The sequence below is a fragment of the Drosophila willistoni genome (genome assembly GCF_018902025.1).
Source record: "Drosophila willistoni isolate 14030-0811.24 chromosome 2R unlocalized genomic scaffold, UCI_dwil_1.1 Seg167, whole genome shotgun sequence".
In the NCBI taxonomy this organism is placed as follows: Eukaryota; Metazoa; Arthropoda; class Insecta; order Diptera; family Drosophilidae; genus Drosophila; species Drosophila willistoni.
The window spans coordinates 19,977,761-20,000,000 of record NW_025814050.1 but is presented as its reverse complement, the minus strand read 5'-3'; positions in this window follow the sequence as shown (position 1 = coordinate 20,000,000).

Below are 22,240 nucleotides of genomic sequence, written 5' to 3'. Positions count from 1 at the left end.
ATTGCGGAACGCAGGCACACAATACAAGTAGGTAGCTGATAAATTTGGTAGGTAGCTCCGCCTCTGCGTTCCATTTTGTTCCACACACACACACTCACACGCACACCCTCTGTTGTGTGTTGGTTGTGTTGTATTTTTATTTTGGATTTTGTGGATGTTTATTTGCCGTTTTTAGTTGCTTCAGCGTCAAAATATCTATTACATCCAATCCAAACACAGTTTTTGGCTCCCTCTCTTTATGGGACTAGCTCTACATATCTCTCTCTCTCTCTTTTTCTCTCACATGCTTATACTCTCTCTTTCTCGCTTTTTCCCCTGTTGCAATTTTAATCAAAAATTCATAGACAATTATTTTTCCATAGAATTTCGCGAGTGTTTCCTTTACTTGGCTTAATCCTTGAGCCAAAAGGTTAAAATTAGTTCACCAAAATTTTTGCTTCATATTTTTGGTTTTTGGGATTTACTTCTCAAATCCTGGATTTGAATGGAGCTCAAAAATTTGACCAGGTAATCCTTTGGGCACAAAAGGGTTAATTCGCTGGATTTGTTCTAGTTTCTTGAACAGATTTTTGCATACATGCAAATTAGTTCTGGATAAACATTTTGTAAATCTCCTTCTACACACATATGTATATCCTGCTCATATACACATACATAGGCACACACACTTGTGTTTGGCTATAGAAAGATGTATCCAAGTGTAAACATTTGTGATTAAAAGTGTTGGTTAGAAGCTCTTGGATTTGTCCTATGGCTTTATGGGCTTGATCCTTTTTTTGGTATCAATATTAAAAATCAGTCTTTCCTAGTGCTAAAACCAGATTTTAAATGGGCTTAAAATATAAATATATTACAGAGGGTAGCATTCGTTTTATACGAGGATTAATATCAATTTAATTCTGTAAATTTATGTATAATTCATATTTTCTTTTAGTTAAAATTGGCAAATTTTGTCTACACTTATTCCAGACACAACAAATTCTTTTTCTTGTACATTTTATGTCATCATAAATAAAATATCTCAATTATGAACATGTAAACAGGGAATAATATATAGAAGATAGATAGAATTAGGAGATATAAGATAGATAACATAAGAGATATAAGATAGATATAGTAATCGTTCTTATCAATGAAAGTCTAGTATAGTTTCCTAATCATCTCTATAGATCTACAGCTTAAGCTACACTATTAAATAAATTATGATAGAAGTTAGCCAACTTTAAGTACTTTAAGTAAGTTAAAAACTGTCGAATGTCCTTTGACTACATAAAGAATGCTTTTTCATTAAAATCAAAGGCCAAATTTCAAATTACGTATTAAAGAAAACTAAAATCTGGCTCATATATGACTTTTTAAGAAATGTTCTTCCTGTTAAAATCTTAAGAAGCATTCCGAAAAATATCTTATCAGAGATAATATCATATTTTACTAGCTTGATCATATTACCTAGAAGACGATTACCCATAAAGATTCTCTTAATAATTTAAAACTTAGGCATAGTTCTATTAATATTTAAATTGAAAAAACAAATTATATTTTATTTACTCAAAGATTTATAAACTACCTGAGTATTTAATAAATATCTTGCCTGACCTTTCATATTTATTTTCAGTTTATTAAATCGAAATATAGAAATGATTGCAAAATTTGATTGAACCCTTGACCATAAAAATATAAAATTACCTGTTTAAGAGCAGCCCATAAACCCTTGTCATAAAGATGGAACATAAATCCGTTCATAAAATAATGTTTCGTTTGGCTACCTAAGAAGTTAAGAAGCCCAGTGAGTAGGGGGATTCATTCAAAATCTAGGATTTATCAATAAAGCGAGATTTGCACAAAAAGGGTTAAGCGTAGGTGAGAAAAGCAGAAGAAGGCCATATAATAAATCCAAGTGGACATATAAAAGAAAATTTGCAGACGACGACAGATCGATCGATCATGAACAGGAAATCGTAAAGAAGAACTAGGATAAGACAAAAGGACGAAAGGGCAAGCGAACGAACGAACGAACGGACGATCGATCGATCGTTCGATCTAGTAAGTCAGGCCAAGAGTCAGTGCGGGCGACTGCCGAGAGCGCGACAAATGCAACCGAAGAATGTCCCTTTTATCACAGTATCCTGCTGTTGACAGAGAGAGGACGAAAATCAACAGGCATTTCCATATTGCTTGCAGGACACTTCGCCCTGTTGACAGGCATTGTTCGTGCAAAAGGAAACATAGGGAAAATATCGCACATTACGATCAATTATGAGACTGAATGGTGTCCAGGAGTGGAACGAAATGGGCCAAAAAAATGAAGAAGAAGAAGATTCAGTAAAGGCCCAAAAACTTTTTCAGGAAAACTCAACAGAAAAAAGGAAATTCTCTTGTGGCGTTAATTGAAAATTACATGGCAAACATTCTATGTGAATCTTGGAAATGAAATTCGCTGAGGTTTCGCCGTTTGTTTCTCTTTTTTGCCTAGTCTTTGGTTTTAATGAGCCAATGAGTCGAAGGCGTTGTCCTATGGTTTCCCGAAGCGTGAAGTGTGTGATTCGATCTGGTGAATCGCCTCGCTTGTGGCTTGGCAATGAAACCATAATGTTGGCCAGCATGGAGTCATCCCATAAAATCAAAGGCTCCTCGTTTCACTCTTCTCTGATCATCACTAATCAGTGCCTGACCACATGTGGGTCTCTTCTTCCCTTTGGCCCATGCAACGCCTTAAACCATGGCGGAGTCAAGAGTCAAAAGAGTGCTATATCCTATGGTGGTTCGATTAGTATACATTTTACGCTTAAAAATTCTTCAAGTCAAAGAGATTTTCGAAGGTAATGTGGATTCTGCACAAAATGTGTTTCTTTATATACCTTATCGAATTTAGTTTTTCATTTCCCTTAGTTTATTACTTAATAGAATGTTTGAATTTTAAAAATTTAATAGATACTTTTCAACTTTTATGGAAAATATTACCTGAGCACTCACATATCTCCAAATGAAATTTCATAAATTTTAAATTTTTTTAAGAATTATCATTAATTCTTAGCTAGCTTTTTAATTTTTACAAATACTTTTTAACTTTTATGGATATGTTACCTAAGCACTCTCATCTCAAAAGGAAATTTCATAAATTTCAATATCTTTTCAAGGATTATCATTAATTTTCAAGCTCTCTCTTATGTTTCTTGGTTCAAATACTTTATTCGGAATATTTTCCTTCTATCTATCTATATACATATCTATCTAAGATATCTATCTAGATAATACTCCCTGAATTTATGTCACAATTGGTTGTGATATTTCTAAAAGTTCTCCTTAATTAATTTCTTGACTATATTATGCAAATACTTATAAAAATATGACACAAGAGTATCTAAGAATTTGATTTATATATAAAATGCTTTCATTTTTAAACTATTCTAACTGAAACTTCAAGACTAACCAATCATAATCACACTAAAAATCTTTTCAAGTCATAATTTTTGAAAATATTTCGAAAACAACTATGTAAATACTTTTTTTCACGCTATGTGTGTGGTTTCTTTTGACTTCCTAATACGGCTTAAATCAATTAGTTTTGTCGCGGCTGTCAAAATGCCAAAAGGAGGATACACCAGGGAAAAGTCAATCGAGCAAATCTCGTTGCTACCCAAATTGTTCATTGGTTTTTGTCGGCAAATTGCAAAAATATCAAAAAGGGAAAACAAAAAAATATGTTTGAAAATTTCCAACTCAATTAGTGCCCCTCTGCCCAGTTTTTGCTTTGGTCTTTTCTTCTAGCCGCAAAACCCAAAAACAAAAAAAGAGAGAAATGAAAATTGAAGGCGTTCAAATCTTCATCTGAAACCTGCCGCCTACAACTTCTTCTTCTTCTACTACTACATACTTCCATTTTCAACTTCTTTGACTAGGAGAAGATGTCTGTATACCACGATTCGGTGTCTCTCTCTCTCTCTCTCTCTCTCTCTCTCTATGTTGCCCTTTCATGTATGCCGCCTTTAGTGAGTGAGTGCATCATTATCATTCGGCAATTGGACTACTGCGTCAAAAAGAGCTGCCTACAATTTGTGTCTCTATTTCCCCCAGACATTTCACCATTGTGTATAGGGACACGCACACAATATTTTGGGCAAAAAAAGAAAAATAATGGGAAACCTGTAGAAAGGGAGGAATATGGTAAGAACAATAACTGTAAACTACTATATAGATGGCGCAAATTAATAGACAGTCATTTGAGCACATGTGTTGTAGTTGTTTTTGCTTCTGCTTCTGCTGCTGCTGATTTGATTGTTTTGTCAAGTTGTCTAAAATATCAAAGTGAAATACCGCCAGAGCCAGATCCAGAGAGAGAGCAAATCTTTCTAATAACCCACAGCGCTGACGTCTTCATTGTGTGTACTTGACTTTCGGTCAATTTATTTTTTCAATTGTTCCAACATAAAAACATTGAAGATGAAAAAAAACAACCAACTACAACAACAATGCCACAAAAAAAAAATAATATGAGTATTACTACTACTATAATGTACATATATGTATTTGAAGGCACTTGTACTTCCTTTCCTTGTTATTATTGTAGTGGCTCAACGATCTACGCTTCGTTTGATCTTCACATTCCGTACATTTAACGATCCACATGAGTTGCATATGTTGTCCTACTTAGTTATTGTAGTTTTTCATAATTTCAATGAGATTATTTATATTAGAGAATTTGTCCCGAAATGTCAATGTCAGGATCAGAAATGAAATATGTTAATTTCAGAATAAATTTAACAGCTAACAACATTACTACTTAAAAAACTCACAATCAGAGAGTATTTGAAACACTTCTAATTTTCTTATTACACTAAGAAGTAGACAGGATTTTTGTTTTAGTATGGAAAGTATTCCTATAATTCGATCGAAAATATTAAGTTTGCATTAAAGTTAAAAGAGTTGAGAGTTGAGAGTTGAGAGACTTTAAGTGATTACAAAGAAATACTGAGAAATCCTTAGAGAAACTAAGACTTTTTTAACCCTAGATAGTCATCGGTTTTATTCTACATTTAGGCCTTTGTTTGTCGTTTCGACTACATACTACCAATTTTAAAAAGTTCTCAAAAATGTTCCTGAATCTAAACTCTCGAAGCTTAAACTTTTCAATACTTTTTCATAGGGGCATTTCCGAAATTACTCACACGACTTTCGGAAACGGAATAAAATTTTATATGCTAAATAAATCAAAGAAAATCAAATTTTTTGCATATGGTTATTGATTCAATCGACTTTGAAAATGATTTATCTACTTATATGTAAAAATAACACTTACTTATTTGGCTTACTTTCGTCATCAATGAACAATGATGGACTAGGGTTAAGAACTTCTAACTTTAGAGTAACTTTAAAGTAACCTAAAACACATACGTTACTTCAAAGATTTTCTTTTTTTTTAAGATTTGCAGTTAAAAAATGGTTAGCTTACAAATTTTTCAACTACTTGAGAAACAAAACTACTTGAAATTAAAGACTCAAGTCATTTTAAATGTTAATATCATAATTTGCAAATAGTTGAACAATTAAAAATATAGTCAAAACATATCATAGATGATATCATTAATAATATAAGACATGCAATATATTTAATGATTATATATTAGCTAAAATGGGAATCAGTTTGAAAATAAGAGTGCCTCAAGGCACATATCGATACTTAAATAAATCATTATTTGACCATTTTCTATATCATTTGGGAAATTATTTAATGTTAAAAAGTTTAATTGGTTTATTCCCAACTTGAATAAATTTTTAAAATTTTCAAAACAGTATTAGTTTTCATTGTGTGTTATATTTTATGACAATCGATTAAAAACTCACGAGCCTTAGAGAGTTAATTTTACTAAAATTATGTAAAACATTAATTGTCCAAAGAAAATGACAAAAAATTAGTATAAAAACGTTTTGAAAAAATTACTTAAATTATATGGCTTTAATTTTGAACTTTATTATATACATACTAATACATACATACCTACTTTTTACATAGTTTAAATCTATTTTAATTTAATGTTCTTTTAAACATCGAATTTAATCATTGTCCAAGTCTGGATAGATTTCAAATATACTTAACAACAGAAGAAAAATTTCTTTTAAAAATGTTTTGTTCTTAATTCTGAAAAAAACGACTTCAAATTCTATAGTCTACTCAAAAAAATGCAAAATATTATAGAAGCGTTTTGCAAAAATTACAAAAATTATGTGGACATCAAAATTTTGAAGTAAACTCTGTAATGCTTAACCATTTCCTTTCACACTTTATATACCTTTTGAGTTTTAACAAAATACTTTTAAATTTATTTCATTGCTGAATCTGCAAACAGAGGAGACTTTGAAGACTCTAAGGATATATGCAATTAGAGGAAAAATAATATCGAAATGCCTTTTGGAGAAGAAAAAACATTGGCTGTATTATCGACTAGAACCATTTTTGGTGGTTCTTTTCTTTGAACTAACTACTATCCCGCTAAGCGTGCACACGCCCTGCTCTACCTTTTTGCTAATCTATATAGAACAATATAGTATGTATGTGGCTTTACCTTTGACGATTCGAGTATATTCAAACAGTTGTGCCGCAACTGTCTAAAAGTAAACACACCCCAAGCGAGTTCAAATGCCCCGTCGATGCCTTTGGCAAGGCATAATTGTGAGGAAATATAATAATAACGTATATTTACGTGTATTTTGAATTGCGAATCGAACTGATGATGATGATGACGATGATTATTTTGTGTGTGTAGCGATAGTTTTCACATGTTTTGTTCAAACATTAATTCCGTTTAAATGATTTCCACTTTATGCATTTAGCTTTGCCAAATGTAATCAAGTGGAAATGAATTTGACCAACACAAGGAGTGGTTTTTTTTTCTCTGTGGTTCTTTCCCCCCTATTAAGATTATTGTGTTTCCAGTGAGCCGTGAAAGCAGAAACATGCTGAAAAACTGATTTGTGGAACAACTGTGACCAAATAACGCGACAGGAGCCTCTCCTTCTCCTCACAATCCTCCTAATGGAATGAATCTCTAGGTTCTTATGCATCAAGGTCAATGATATGGCCACAAAAGTTTTGTGAAATTTTGCTAGATGTGATGGTTAACCAGCATAGGCCAAAATATGCCATTTACTTTGGCCACATTCAGCCCAGCGTAAAGCGTACAAGGACACACACACACATTTTGGTTGGGCTCAAGGACAAGGCTCACCTCAAGTGAACAGCAGCTGAATTTTCTCAGTCTGTGCTATGTTTTGGCCTGCTTGCTGTCAACGCTCATCCCTCAGCGGGTGCAATGTCCTTTTTTGTTGCATATACCACGCTGTGGATGGATGGATGGATGGATGTATGGATCTCTCCTTGTCTCTTTTTGCGTAGTGCTCCCTCTGGTGCGCTGCTGGTGCAAATCGTTTGACATTTAACACTAACCTTCTGATATCTCTCCCTCTCTGTCTATCTCTCATTCTCTATGTATTCGAAATCAAACAATGCTTCAGGCCAATGTCAGGCCAATACAAAAGGACAAGTTTTTTGATTTCCAAACTATTTCGCTTTAGTTTGTCTCAAGATAACACCTGAGGCCTAAACATACAAAACTCCTTTCGACATATTTATAACATATTCGTCCCTTTCTTTCTTACACAGCAAAGAAAAACGTGATTGAATCTAGCTAAACAAACAATTGGCAGCTCAACGGGACAGAAATTCTATCACGAAACAGTAGACAGAATGCAAATTCTCCTTAATGAGAATAATATTAAAAGGAGCTAATGTAGTTTAGTTGATTCCCCAGATATATGTATTTGTTTTTTAGAATTAAGAATAATTCATTCATTCATTTATTCACTAATGAATTAAGAATAATACTAGGAACGGAATCTATTAAATTTTGAAATTGGGTTTCTCTTTCTTTTGTCTTATTTTTGTTTTTTCTTTTTATATCTTTATTAACTAGTATATCAAAATATATTTCCTGCTTTTTTTCGTACTTAAATTTGCATTATATATTTTTGTTGTGGTTGTCCTTATTGAAGTAAAAAAGTCTTAAATACATAAATTACAAGATTTAGACATAGGTTTCAGATTATTTATGATCTTTGTTTAAAGCAATTGGCTTAAATAAATTGTCTTAATTTAAATCAGAATTTACAAAATTAATGAACATATTTATGAAATACTTACTTCAAGTAATCGAATTTAATATTCAATTAAAGGCTTAAACATTTCATTTAAAATCTGATTTTTTACATCTATTTGTAAAACTAATTTACATATGTATACTATATGAACTTTCTTGTACAGTTGTATTCAAAAATATAGTAGCGCATCACCTTACAACATTTATTTTAATTTTTCGACATATTAAACATTAAAAATTAAATTTTTATTTCATATTTTTCGAACTCATTAGCTCTAAGTCTACTTAATAATATAACAACAAGAAGACTAAAAAGATTACATATATTAGATCTTCCAAATAGGATTTAACTTTTGTTTTATATATGTACATATACATAAATATAAATATATATACCATATAAAATGAATATATAATAATACACATGTATAAATACTTAAGTAGATTTAATTACTCGTCTGTACAACTTAGAGTTTATATATAATAGTTGACTCAGTGGAGCCGACTATTCCTGTTATGTTTTTATGTATCTCCAAATTTACTGATTGTCCAAGGACAGATTGTAAATAAAAAGAATTGGTAAAAAAAAAAAAAAAAAAAAAAAAAAAAAAAATATTTTTCGAAGAATATGACAAAAAGATAAGAATAGTGATTAGATTCCTTTTGTTTTACATTGGTTTTTATAATTTTTTAATGACTTTTGCGAAATACACTAAAAAGGGTCTATTCATAATTATAGTAGTGGTTACATAAGAGGCAAAAATTAAACAGGTTAATTTAATTCAAAAGTTTTTTTTGAGTTCTTCTTTTTTAATAATGTCTAATACTTTGTTGTTTAGCCTTCTTTTTAAATACCGGCATCGCATTGGTGGATCATCGAATCGACCTATATCTGGGATACTTTTATTTCATTTAGTTACCCCCACAAGGCAAAGGGGTAGTCAAAGATGGGCAGCGGAAGGCAGCTACCTCTGGCAGAGGTGTCTATATACATAGTTTTAATGATCTCACCAGAGTTTTTTTTGTATGAAAGCAATCTTTTCTTGGAAATATAATCATTTCTTCTTCTAGATAAAATATTTTTCATTTAACATAACAACGACAAATCTATTTTTTAACACACATTTAAAAGAGCAAAGAAAAAGTAAATGGAATCCGAATCCTTGACTTTAAAAAGTGAAGAACTTCTCATAGTAAAGAAGTTCAGATGACTTAAATAACTTTTCTCTAATGGCTGACCATAAGTGATACTCAAAGGACTTCAGACTGAATAACCCTTGTTCTGTTCCTCATCCTGCTATATACCTTATTTTATCTATAATCCTTAATAGTTAATAGTACCTATTAATTAAAATTATTGAAATTGTTGAATTATTTATTATCTACTTATATTTATTTTTTGCTTTAATCAACTATCAAAGACTGGAATGGTTTGAAATTGAAAATAAATAAGAAACATATTAAAAATGAGAGATAATAAATTATGCCTTATCCATTGGTCAAAGTGATCACTTTTTGTTTTTTCAAGTGTTTTAGTTTTGGTGAAAGGACTTCATTTGTGTGTAGCGATTTCTCAACAAGTTATCCTTTAGCTACCGCCCCTCATCTCACACATACATACAGACATGTGTGAGTACAAGTATTTACACAATGATAACCAAATATTTTTGATGCTCGGGCATTTTCTCAATTTGAAGCAATGAAAACATACAAGTCGCCGAGTTCTTTGATGTTGCCCCTCCGTTCCTCCATCCCTCCAACGCAATGAAATTTGAGTGAGTCAGTCAGTCCCACTGTCCTGAAAGGAGACAAGTGTTTTCGGGGGTTTTTTTGTTCCATCATTTCTCTCGGGTTTTTTTGTAATTAACCGACTTTTCATACATAGACAGACGCAGGCCATGACGAGCCACGTCCACGCCTAAACACTTCACTTGGTCTGCAGTTTCCCCCCGCGTGCATGTGTTTCGTCTCCGCAATTGTATCAGATTTCCCTTCATCTACTTTTTCCTCTTCATTTTTGTTCGTCTCCTGATCATCTGATTCCTTTTGAAGGCGGCGCTCCACAACTAAGTAACACATTAGCTAGGGAGTTAGACAGGCGCCTTGAAAGCCTTGGCCTAGCATCATCATCAACATCGTCATCATGATGAAAAGTGTTCAGGGAGTTTCCCCCGATTCGTTTTTCCGCCGTGTTAATGAGAAAGTGTCATGTTGATGTGACGTATGCGGTAAAAGACCAAACGCGTGCATCTTTTAGTTCCATCTTGTCAGTTTTGGAGGGGTCGCTGTGGGACAAGGTGTGAAATCAAGGCTGGGTAAATTGCCACCAGTTGAGGGTTAAAGAAGAGTTGACACACTGTTTCCAGTGTTAATATAAATAAACAAACTAAACCAAAGAAGACCTAAAAATTGAATATTCATTTCATTAATCTTATGAACGACTTTTGCTTAGGTCCTTGCCTAAAAATATATCACAATCGTTTTTGGCAGGATCCTTGGATCTTGGACCAGCTGTCATCATTAGTTTCTGTTTGTTCGTACACACACATATACACACAATAAATCAAACCCAAATTTTTGCTCTTTAGCAGCCTGTAAAAGAAGTTAATTGCTGTGTTAACACGTCCAAAAAGAGAGAGCGACCGATCGATCGAGACACAACAACAGACGGCAAACACAACATACACAAACACAACACACACGCACACGCACACACACACACATACACGCAAATCGTGCAACAATAAAAACCTCGCTGCTCATTTCAATAAGGCCAAAAACGTACCAAAAATGTACAACAAAATTTAAGGCTATTAAAAAAAAAAATACAGAACGAAGGAACAAACAATCCGCTTATGGATTTGGACTTCTTTTTCTCTTCTCCTTTTTTTTTCACTGGCATTCCTTTGACTTTTTAATTGTTTTTCCTTATGATACCCTTTATACATAAGAGGCGAAGGGTATATTCCCAACTAAAAGTAACAGGTTGGTCTGGTACTGATTAGTGATGGGATTTGTGATTGGAAATTGCTCTAAGGAATACGAACTTCTTAGGCATAAAAGCATTAGTGACATGACAAGAAAATAAATATTCTCCGAAATGTCATCCCGAAATTCAATCTTAAGCCAATGATAGCAAATGTGTCTAAGGCTGATCCATCGACCTCTCGCTAATTCCAAGTTTGTATTCGTCTAAGGAAAAGATACCCATCAGATTGATATTCAATCTTCAAGGACTTTACGGCTACTTAAAGCTAACGAACTTTTTGAGCATCTAGGGCTTAAACATGAAAAAATAACCCCCTAAAGTATGCAATAAGCAACAAAATTCTGAATTCGCAAAATTTAAACACATTTTTAAATGTTTTGTGAAAAAACTATCAACGTTTATGAACAATTTTAGTTACAAGACCTACAAAAAAATCATAAATTTTAAATTTGTTGTAAACAGTAATTTCTTTTTTAGTATATTGCATAGGAGCAAAGTAACTCCATTTTACAGTATTTTCTACATAATTGCGCAATTAGGTTGAATCCCTGAATCATAATTTCTAGTTTCAATCTAGAAACTCTTTATTTTTTAAGGTAAATAGAGCTAAACCTATCAAATTTTGTATCCGTATTCTTTAAATATAAAATGGCACAATGGCTTTATTTATCTTCCCTTAAACCAGTATATATAGCACAAAGGTGATTATAAGTATCAATCGTTTTTGTGTATCGAAAATTTATTGGCTTATAAGCAGCAAGTTAACTCAGAGAAAACAATTCGCTTAGTAGCGCTCATTTCTGATCTTGGATCAATCAGTATAGATACGCAGATATTACATTTTGTAGAAGGACTTCTCTAGCACAAAGACACTAGATCTAGTGGTCTAGAGGGTTTTTTCCAGAATCCGTAATATGTAAATATATTTGCATAATTAGAAACAATTATCCTAAAGTCAGTATATCTAATACCGATCTAGGAAATTTGGTCCATACAAACATATTCGGGGACTTCATACTCCTTCGTTAATAATTTTGTGTTAACAAAAGTCGATCTCACAAAAGACAAAGACCTTCTAAGCTCCGTATTTTCAATTTTAAATTTTGTACAGGGTATCAGCCAGTCATTACTTAGATTCAATTTACATTTATTTTCATTTCTTTGAGATCAGAGTGAGTTTTGAGGTCTAACATTTTGCACGCGCGCTCAGCATTTGTGGTGATTATTATGATTATTGTTCGATCGGTGCTCTGCTCTTTTCTCTACGTTTGATTGCATGACTAGGATCAAGGATCTGCGCCGTCGCATAAATCAAGGACTCCCGCAGTGCTCGAGGCGTTGCCTTGGCCAGTTGCCTTTTGGTTTCTCAATATATAATTGAGACGTTGCCTGCCATGGAGTCGCAGTCTTTCTTCTAGCCGCACATCCAAGGCGATGTCTAGTACTAGGACGAGGTCATGACAATGTGATAGCAAATGTTTTTAAAACAATGGCATCAAAGTCGATAAACCGAATCCTGGCCTATGAGCCTATGAGTCGATGTGGTGTGCGGTGGTTGTGGCGATCCTTTTCTTATTATATCCTCGAACGGCTGCATTTTTCAGGTGACATTTTTGGTCTTTTCATTTCTTGGCTTTTATTGCGTTAACAACTTGGTTTTCACCTTTCGGCACGGCACGTTGACTACAATGTAAGGCGGCAGCTTCCCTTTTTTGTCACTCTTTGTCTCATTTTGTTTTTTGTTTTTCATTTCTGGTGCGGCTGTTTGGATCTTTTGCCGCTGTCGCATCCTCTGATCTCTTGATAATGTTGTCAATTTTGTGTTCAAATCACTAGATTAGCCGCAAAATCACGACGATGACAAGGTGACAGTCGGTGTTTTTTTTTCCCCAAGGATTATATTGTGACCTTCTTTTTTTTTGTCCTTTCGAGTATAATAGGGTTATGACTTGGTTCTTTTTCTTTATAAAATTATTGAAAGTGATATGGATCGTTGAAAAGTATTAGGTTTAATCCTGAAACTTAAAGGAGATATTAACGCATTACTTTTCTTTTCCCCCATTTTCACTGCTTTGGTGGTAATCAGTTATGGGTTTTAAGTTTTCGATAATACAATATGACCCTAAAATAATTGTGTCAGCTAACTTGTTTTCTTAGCCAAGTAATCTCTCTGTGACATGAAGTACTGAAGCATTATAAACTTTGACGTTTTGTCATAGAACTGCTAAAGGTAATAGAGAATCCTATATACATACATACATACATATTTGATTTTAGCAAAGCTTTCAAAACTTTCGGTTAGATAAATTTAAATATTTTAAATGAAAACAAAAATGGATAGTGTAGGAAAAAGCGAGGGAAGGTTTAAAATAAGGTAATGCAGAAATTGTTGTGCAGAATTTTTTTAAATACATTTTGACGTTTCGACTTTGAAGAATATCCTAAAAAGAAGAAAATTTTAATAGAACTTCTCCTTTAAATGGATTGAAGTAAATGAATTAGTCAGAACAAAATTATAAAGACATATCACGTTAAATGTAATGAATTCTTCAAAAAAATCTACAAAATATAAGTAACTTTCCCCTGCCCTTGAGTGTAGATCGTGATATTTCTAAATAAATTAAAATATTTGTACATAAAGTTAGTTGTATAAAATCTATAGGTAAATCAAACCACGAAAAATCTAAACTAGAACTGGACTACGGAACTATGTGGGAGTCTTAAATAATTTCCTAAATATTGGGTAATGAAATATCCTCATTCACTTTTACCTGGACTTACTCCAAATTGGCTGTATCGTGTAAAAATATGAAGTGAAATAGTGGTCGACATCTTTAAAATAAATGATGTCTAATCTTGAAGCCAGCTCGGGGTCATCCAACGAGTCATTGTGATTTTCATAATCGATGATCAATTCACATTGAATTATCACAATTAAGCAAACTCCTAGAAAGTTTATTTAAATGGATACACATTATTTTCCAAACTGATTGTGAGTCGAGAACTCGTGTCGTCTTTTAAATCACAAATTGATTTCATTTTCCCATTTTTAATATCTAATGAGCTTTTAAGAGAATATGTTATTAATCCAGAACTGGACTACGGACGGATGTGAAAGTATTAAATTATTCGTAAATATTGGGTAATCAATTATTCACATTTATATGTTTAAATATTTTAAATTGAGCTAAGCCACTCTTGACAGAATATTAGTTCAGTGTAAAATAGCTCTTAAGGTTCTTTTTCCATCAATTGTTCCTGTCAACTTAATTCGAATTAAAATGTCAGGTGAAAATCAGAAAAAATTTGATTGAACAGGTGATAAATTTAAGCAAAAAAACCTTTTTACTTGTCTTAGCAAAATTTGTTAGACAACAGAATAATTAATAAACAAATAGGAAATTAAAGGATAAAATAAATTATTTTATATTTTATTCCTTTTATTTTCTATTTATTTATGTTTTTGTACCCTTGCAGAGGGTATTAGAAAATTGGTCAGATGTTTGTAACGCACAGAAAGAGACGTTTCCGACCGCATAAAGTATATATATTCTTGATCAGCGTGAGTCGATATAGCCATGTCCGTCTGTCCGTCCGTCTGTGCAAATCAATCGGGATGAAACTTGATATTTGAGCTACTTATATGCAGGAGCAGATAAAGTATGAAAATTGTCAAGATCGGGCCACTATATCATATAGCGCTAGAAGAAACATTTTCATAAAAATTGTAGTATCCCCATGAAATTTACTAACATGATAGTTTTGGATATAAAGCATCAGATCACGAAATTTCTAATTCCTAACCAAAACAACAACGAATGCAGTTTTTATTTTTATTGATTTTTAAACTTGATACATGTTGGTTTCAATCCAAGAACCCGAAAACTTAAGATATATATTAATTCCATTGACTTTTCCCCAAGTTTTTGTCCCATTCAGTACACTACACTATTCCATTCAATTCCAATTCAATTTACCAAATAAAGCGACTTTTAGTAAAACACTTCATTTCATACAAGATACTGCTAATAAAGGAATCATAGTAAAATGTCTTTTTTAATTCCTTTATCAACGTAGGGCAGACATCTTACTCCAACACAGCAGGGAAATGAATCTGAGTGGAAGAATAGATGGTTAAATGTGCAGGGATTGCTACTAACGAGCAATTATCGCCAGCTCCCAGGCGTTGTGTCGTTTCACGATTTCACACAGTCAAAATGAAGACGATGTCGAAAAGTCAAACCTTATTGTATCGGACACACACACACACATACAATACATACACACATATCCTCATCATGCATTAGTTACGCTTTGGGGGGGAGTCCCAACTGCATCTCACACAATTGTTAGGACACAATGGATGAAAATATTTTCGTCCTGTTGTCAAATGATTGCATTTAATGTATCGAAATCTGCATGACGAATCAGAATTAGTTTCAGGCAAGCTGCAACCAGTTGAACGATACCAAATCGCCATATCCTGCCTCCTATCCACATACTATATACTTCATTTATATGCCAACATATGCGCAGCCAGCACATGGTTTTTATATAGCAAACCGCACAGAGACAACTTAATCAAGGAAGAACAAAAAAGGCGAATGCTCTAATGTGTAACCCATCAGTTCCAGTTTCAGTTCCAGTTGCACTTACTGGGTGGGTGTTGTCAGTCAGTTCTTGATATGAAGAACATTTTAAATTTTGCAGTTTTATGGACCCGAACAAATCGCAACAGTTAGATTGAATTGGTTGTTTAGTTAATGTAATAAAATACTCAAAAAAAAGTAGAAGAAATGTTTTCTTGGCTTGGAGCAGATGTTTAAGGGATGTAGAAGACATCTATTATTGTGGATTTTATGTACACCTAGACCTCGCTTTGCGTCGTTTCGTTTTGCGTTTTTTCGAAGTTGCGTCGCTGCTTTATTAGTACTAATTTTCACTGTGCGTCGTTAAATTCTCGTTGATGCGTTGTTTAATCAGCCATTGTAGCAACGCCAATAGAAACTTTTACCAACATTGCCTTTGCATTTTTGTCAGTTTTACGTTTTTCAACATTGACATCTAGCTTACCTACTTCTGTTTATAATTGCGTCTTGCTATCAAAACTCGGGGAAGGTTTAGTAGAAATGTTCGTAGAACAGTGTTTATCCTCCAAACAAATTTCAAAAGCGATGGGCTTGATTGACGAAGCAATGGAGAATTTTGATAAAAAACGATCCTGACAATGACAGAAGTTTTATCAACTGCTACCAAGAAATTTATTTAAATTTACAAAAAAAAGCTATTCACCAAACTCTGGACGAATTTTTGGTGCTTCGTTCATCACTAAAAACTCATAAAGATCAAATATTTTATTAGGTTATTTTGATTTAATGGAAGCTGTTTTTTTTTAATGAATGAATGGAATAACATTTTTGTTTTTAAATGTTTACTTTGTTCAATTTTTCTTTCTAGAAATTAGTATTTTCATAGCCGGGGAACCTATCTTTGATCTTTCCATGGTTGCTGTAACAACTCGCAATTTATAGTTTAATTATACTTTATTTAAATATTAATTTATTCTTTAGTTCTTTGTACATCTACACTTGTTCGCTGTCACTCTTCAAAAATCCCCGAGCGTTACCACTTTACGTCCGATATTTCTTCGATATCCGTTATCGGTCTGGCAGGGTTGCCACAGTTGCCTTTAGAAAATCTTAATTCACTTTGCGTCGTTTCAGTTTGCGTCGTGTTTTTATTTCGTATTCGTATTTTGTTATTTTTCTAGCTTACTTCATTATGTGCTTTTGTTTCAATATGCAATTTATGATGATACATGTAAGTAGGTACATAATTAGTTTTGGTGGTAATCAGGTATTAGTTAATGTTTTATACTTTTAGTTGTTATTTAAAACCCAACCCAACCCAAAATAGTTGTTTCCAATTAGTATAACTTTAGGAGATATAACGTTATGTGAGGCAATGTTTTCGGCATGTTTTCGTTTAACTCAAAACCACTTTATTTGAACTGGATGCAAGGTTATTCCGAACCGATTTTAACATCGCAAAATGGAAGTTTCAATATAAAATACTTAATTTTAAAAACTCTTTCCAGTTTCAAGTGGTCATTTTTTAAAAAGATTCCAAAAAACATGTTTTTAACGATGAATACCAGAAATTCGTAGTCTCATTAAATTATGCAAATAAAGTTTCTTTTTATTTCAGTATTTGATGTAGTTGGAAGAAAATCATGCATTTTCAATTTGACAATTGTAAATTTGACACAGTTTTACCACAATGAAATGAGTTAAACAAGACTTTTTCAAAACGATGTGTAATCGTTTAGCTAATCATTCAAAACATTTAATTAGTTTTTTCTGGATCACTTTATCAAATGGATTACGGTTATTAGCCATCTTCTAGATAACTTATATTTTGTATATACCCCATTTACTTTATTAAAATATTTCTTTAATTAATATTCCCATTGACAGATCTTGAAAATATCTTTAGAAAATGTCAAGGAATCAAAATTTTCGACTCATTGTTAGTAGTTTTAGTATTTTGGGATAAAGGCATTTTGTCTCTAGAGGATTTAACAAAAATTGTTCGGAATAACGTAAATTTTGAAAACTCACTAGTTATGTATCAATAAAAGTTAAAAATTATTTGAAATACTGGCATTTCAGGTGGTGTCCAAACCGTCAAGGTTTCCCCTCGATCCATCTATGTAATTTATGAATATATTTTTAGGCAGTTACATCTTGTGAAATGTATGTTACGAAAATTTTCATATCCTCCATAGAACCACCCACTGTAATTTACGAATGATGTCCTTTAAAAAAGTGATTTTGATTTGCCCCTAGAGAACGATATCTGTCCTCGTAATCTCACAGATCTTTAATTTTATTTTATCTTCGCTCGTTTGCAATAAACTCTTTTTGGAAAGGAAGATTATCTAGCATCTTATATTATATAATATTAACCAACAAAACTGCACATTATTCTCTTGGCATAGGCAGAGCCTTTCATTCAAGATCTGATTACCGTCGCCACTCCAACATTACTGCATTGCACTTAGTCGCAGGACATCTCGAGAAAGTGGCACGAGACACATCCTTCCATCCATCCATCCACATGTACGTGTTTGTGTGTGTGTGTGTCTGTGTGTGTGTGTTGGATGTATAAAGAAAAAAAAAACAACTATAAAAAATACTGCGCGTGCCTTAGCCAGCCAGCAGCATCCTTTTTGGGCACAGGACACACAAACTTGTGAGAGAAAGGGAGAGGCAGGGGGCGACAGGCTGTAGAAAAGCACGTGACAATTGCGTCAACACATTTTTCGCTGAGATGAGCACAAAATGATTGGGGCAAGTGAGTAAGAAGAAACGAGAGAGAGAGAGAGAAAGCAAGAAAACGTGAGCAGAGAATGGGGACAAAGAAAAACCCCAGACAAGCCAACCTCTCGTATTTGTTGTTGACAATATTTATGCAGCAGCAGCACCAACAGTAGTAGTTCTAAATGTGGGCGTGGGCACGCCCCCTCCACCATCGCCCTATAAACATGTATATGTATATTCTATACACTGTTTGTTTTTGCATTTTTTGTTTTAGAATTTTCAGCTTTTGTTGCTTTTTTTTTGGAATTTGTAAACCGCCTCTAGCAACAAAGGAAATATTCCAACATTTTATACACTCGAACAATGAATGACAGTGACTTTATATGAATCGATTATGTAGTGTTTTATAATGATAAATTTACTGAAAGCTCTATGATATTTAAAAAGGAAAAGCTATATATACCATTAAATTATAAAAACAAAACAAGTTTTGAAATAATTTTCACAAACATTTTCTTTTTCAGAGCTACAATTTTTCAAGCAATTATTTTTAATGAATCAATTCCAATAGAATAAAAATCGTTTCTGTTTCTCTGTTGTAATTTTTAAATTATAAACGAATTGCTTTTTTGTTATTTTCGTAAAATCTAAGCAGCAATTTTTTAGAGTTTAACGCAAGTTTTTGCTTTTACCTTTAAAATAATAATGACATAAGTCAATAATAATAATTTGTTGCAGAATAATCTGCATGCAGCTATAATTAAGTTTTAAAATGGAGCTTTTTTTTTTTAAAAGGGTGAGTCATTGTGATTTCAACTTTTAAACAGAGCTACAGATGAGACATATCCATAAATGCATAAAAAGGGCAAAGAAAAACATTCATTCTTAAATCGTGTACAACTTTTTACTGTACATATTACCTACATATTAATACATATTTATTAGTAAAATTTATAGTAGAAAAAATTCTAAAATTATGATTGAGGTCCGGATCAGAATTATGACTATTCTCCGTCCATTGTCTTTTGTCTCATGAAAAGCATTTCAGAATAACGGCTTTATCCTTGCCGCCAGTTCAAAACAATTGTACAAAAGGAGGACATTGCGTCGCAAAAAACTTCATATCTCCGAAAGTATTTCGAATTTTGAATGACCTTTTCGGGACAATATTCTCAATATTCCAAAGTATAAAAGTATACAAAAGAAGAAAATCGAAAACAAACATTTTCCCATCGAAGAAATGGGGTATTCTTCTAAGTAATTTGTATAAATTGGAAACTTTCTCCTACACATACGAATAGAAAAGAAATTTTGTAAAATTTCAATAAACAAACTAAGAGTTTTTAGATATTCCCAAAAAGCGATGAAACAGTCAAATTATCTTCTATTTTATAAGTATAACATAAACCTTCAAAAAACATTTAGAAATTAATAGTAATTTGTTTCAAAATTAGACATTAGAAATATTCGAAAAACATTTCTAAGAACAATTCGTATTGAAAGCTTAATCAATGCATGTATTTATATATGGATGTACATACCTATGTATTTTTATTTTTATTTTTTTTGATTTATTTTCTTCTGTTTCGATAATAAGTGTTTGACGATTATTATATGGTATGGCCATTACAACTGTGGATTCTTTAGCGAAGTCTGCTGATGATAAAACTTGGTAGTTCTTAAAATAGCTTTACAGATGACCTACTCATCTTTTGTAAGATTTATTGATCTCAAGCCGGCTAAAACCCAGATTTGATTAACTTCAAAAAAGGTCGAAATCTACACAAACAAAAATATATAAAATATATTTATAGATATTTCTCCATCATTATATTTTAAAGGAATCATAATTTTATTTATTTTTAATCATACTTTGGAACTCATATGCACTTTCGAGTAAAAGAATGTCAAGAATTATGAATATAGAAAACATAATATCAAAACACTTTCCCCGAGAAAAATGTTTATCCAAAACTCGTTTTTCAACGCGGCAACGAGTTTTTTAATCTGTAATATGTTTATTATCTACCTTTTTTTTAATTTTTAACAGCTTTTGGTGACAGCTTTGATAAAATCAATGAACAAGTTTCCTACCCTGTAAGGGTATTTTACGATAATAAATAAAATGAAAAAAAAGAAAGAGTCTACTCGTCAATCGAACGGCTCTTGATTGAACTGGTCGTCGTTTGTGTTGTTGTTGTTATTATTGTTACTTCTTGTTGTGGCTGTTTCCGTTTCCTCTTCTCCAGCTTCCCCCTACTCCTTTGCATGCCTCATTCTGTGTGTGTGTGTGGAAACTTGAGGGCATCGTTGGATTCGTTTTCGATGTGGAAGGAGTGGGTTGTGGGTTGGGGGTTGGGTTCAGCATAGGAAGGTAGGTGGTTTTGTAACATTTTGCTGGCGCAAGTGCACCGCAGCAGTACGTGACGAAGAACAAAAGAAGGCACTTGGACACTTGCATGTTTCCTTTCCTTTCCTTTTCCATCATCCTTCCTCTTGCCTTCCTGGCAGCTTGCCTGGTTGCCTTCTGCCTTGTTATTATGTATTATTGTGGGGGGTCCCCCTAAGTTTTGTATACGTATTTTTCTTTTCTTTTCTGTGTCATGTTACTTCTCTTATTGTTGTATCCACAAAAAAGCACGCTTATAATAATAATGACATTATGGCATATAATACTTACATACAATACGATATATATGTATATATAAAAGATTTTTGTTGTTTTTTTGCTATTTCTAACGAGCAGATTGAAATTTGTAAGAAACTGAAAATCTGTTTTGCTCTCCTGAACAAATTTTTAATCAAATATTGACTTGGCATATTTGTGAAAAATATTTAAAGAAACATGAATAGAGCGAAGGAGAAAAACAATAAAACGAACAGATTTTCAAAAACAAACACAATTTCGAAATCAAATGCGTTGGTGGTGGGCAAAGGCAAATAAACAAGAAGCAGGTAGGAATTAACAATGAAAACTATATACAGACAATCCCAGCTGCTGAAAAAGGGCGTTGGAATTGTTTCCATTTGCATTTTCCTTTAATGAAAAGAAAATATTTTGAAATATAGAAAAAGCAAAGCGAAAATCTAAAAAAATAAACATCGAAGCGAAATGCAAATAATGACAAAACTATAGAAATAAGAAGAGAATAAACCAAAACTAAACTACAAACTAAAGAAATTTCTTTACTTTACTTATTCAATTTTCAATTTACAATCGAAAAGATCTAGTTATAGAAAGTGGAAGTTGTATATGAAAGAACTTAAAGGTAATTCCTATATTTGCTTTTCATGCTGAACCAATTTGTAGAGTCATAAAATTGAACAACAAACATCATCATCATAATCATCAACAAATTAACACTTCACATTCATATATGCTCCATACGTTGATATAGATAATCCTCAATACATTTCGTTACCCCATCTCCTCTTGAGGGGCAATTCTCCATATGGTTGCAAACAGGAAGCTAATCCTGCTCTGTGATATATCAACATATTTATGGTAAACGGATCACTGGGCTTAGCGAGGCAACAAATTACCCTCCACCTCTCCAACAGATCGGAGCCAACTCAGTGGTTGGACCATATGTTCCCATTGTGGTTTCGAGGGGCATAATCGTAAAATTTTATAGACTTTTAGCAACGGCTGCTTTAAAAATTTTGCTAAAGCCTTTAAATGTTTAATAAACAATTATTAGACAAGATAATTTTAACACTGATCTTTTTTCTTGATCTAATCTGTCCGATCTGTGGTTGAGTGTAAAAATAAATACACA